Raw genomic sequence first — 2,521 nt, forward strand, 5'->3', positions numbered from 1 at the left:
GATTCTGAGTCTCCTTTATTGTAAAAGATGCCATTAAAGACAACAAATTATTTACTGAAGTATGATTCAGCTCTAAGATCTTTTCTTCTTGAATAAGGAGCATTGGAACATATTTGTTCACATCTCAGGGTTAGGGGTTATTACGATTGATAAATGAAAATTTTGAAGTGGCACATTGATTCTACATTCACCTTGTAAGCTGGTCCTTTTGATGTCCAAGTATTCACTGCTGTAAATGGAAGAGAGTTTCCTTAAAACATATTCTTTGATTTTTATTTTTTAAATAATTCTAATTCAAAACAATGAAAACAAAAAAAATATAAGGAAATTATGTAATTGTGTACTTTTTTTCTCTAAAACAAATTGAGCCAAGGTGCTAAGGTTCTGTTTCTAAAGCTGAAATTTGAAGACTATTTTCCATATTAGGTTTATTGGTCTCCCTAAATTTTCTTTAGTTTGAGGGTGTGTACCTGCACATCACATTGAGTGAGGACATTTTGCTCGTCCTCCCAAGGTATTTTGTATAGGGCTAAGGTGTCAGTTGGTTTAGGGTGAGGCCTGCAATGGTAATTGATAAGTTTTGGGTTGGAGTTCAAAATGGCTGAAAATTCCCATTTTCAGTCAACACATGGTCCTCACTACACAAACTGGGGGGTGTGTATGGCCGTGTTTTTCCTTGAGGGGGACAAAGTTCCACATCGCGGGGCACTAGACCAGGTCCGCTTGGCGGAGATCACGTTTTATCCGTCCCTGTACAAATGGGTTCGGCCAATATACAAGCACAGATCTCGTTATATCTGCCGTGTGGGGACTATAAATCTGATATTAGGGAGGAAGGTACTGCTGCTGAATCTCCTTGTTAAATTTTTATAGCACCCACAACAGTAATGAGAAGTTCGGTATCCTTTGCTTGCTTTGTGTGTTAGCGTATTGGTGGTAAAAGCCGGAGAAGGCTAAACCTGTTTTACAATACATAGTCATAAACAGATAGTCATTGGACGCTGCTGGTAGTGAGGCTGACTTGCCTATAGTGCAGCCATCTTGGGTCAGACCATACCAGAATGAATAGCAGGCACCTCAGATCTCATTTTGAACACATGAAAGATGAGTATTCATATTCCAGTATTTATACAAAGTATTTGTATTAGGAAAAACACTGTACAGTACAGTATTTTTTTATTTATTTTTTTATATATTTTGTTTGACTCTCACTTATTCTTATTTTTTATCCACTTTTTAAGGTCCACATTTGTGAGACCAATTAGCTGTAATCTTGACACTAACAATTTACCCATTGTGGGAAAACAGACAGATTTTATATTACATATATATAGCTTAAATATATTGTTTATTCAGTAAAGTCTCACAAAGCTCTGATGCATTCACAAAGTTATCACTCGAGCCCTGATGTCGACAATCCGTCAATTCAAGGAGAAATACACCTCACAGTGCTGAGGCATCCTTCTTTTCTTCTACTGTACTTAAAGCAGCAGTTTAGGGTAGCAGGTCAATATCCCCAAGATGGCGCCTAGCAACCGTGACAGTTGGCACAAAAATCAGGAATAGGAAGAGTATGGATACTGAACTTCTGAGTTATTTTTTTTTTCATATGTTGTAAACTGAACAAGGACTAAAGCCATGAGAATACAGAGTTAAAAAAGGTGACAACCACCCAGAGCATGAACAAATATAAAGCAAATGTAATGATAAAATGGGGGTAGACAATGTATGTATAAAAATATTTCTGAAAAATCTCTTATATTCAACAACAAAAAATAGTTAAGCAAAATAATTAAATAATAATAATAAAAGAAAAGCTATGCAGTAATAAATTAGATTGAAAAAGAAGACATTCATACAGAAAAGCAGTCTTTTAGCATATAGACATTTTCTTTATGGAAAAAGTAAGTATATTCATTTCATACATAAATGCTATGATCATAGGGAGAGTTTTCGTACGAGGAGATTTTTGTAGGAGAAATTTGACCATAATTATATTAATAATTAAAAATTCTACTTGTTTATCTTGGGCATTAATATTAAATTTCATAGCCGAGGGGGGTAGAACATTTATGTTTAAAGATTTAAAGAGTAACCAGTTATGAACTGAGGATAAAAATGTTTGGGTTTTATTACAATAAAAAAAAAGATGTCCAGTTGAGTCTTCTTGCTCACATGGACAGTTGTCTACAGTGAATTTAAATTTGGAGCAGTTTAAATGGTTGGAAGGATGAATGTCATTTAAAGTTTGGAAATTAATCTTCATATTTAGACAGAATAGCAAATTTCAGATATTTGGTTCTCAATGCAGATATAATTCTTTTAATAGGAAAGGTCTTTTATATCCTGGCGCCATATAAATAGCGCCCGTTGATTAGTTTCTTTCCTAGACAGAGCCACCTATGGAGCGACTTTACTATTACTGTTTCTATATAGGATGTATTTATGGATCAGAAACTCTACATTAAAGCACATCAAGACCCACTGTAGCAGTGTTTCAAAGACACCAGGACAAGTGAAG

Source organism: Cyprinodon tularosa, unplaced genomic scaffold, assembly GCF_016077235.1.
Source record: "Cyprinodon tularosa strain WSP-4 unplaced genomic scaffold, ASM1607723v1 ctg752, whole genome shotgun sequence".
Lineage (NCBI taxonomy): Eukaryota > Metazoa > Chordata > Actinopteri > Cyprinodontiformes > Cyprinodontidae > Cyprinodon > Cyprinodon tularosa.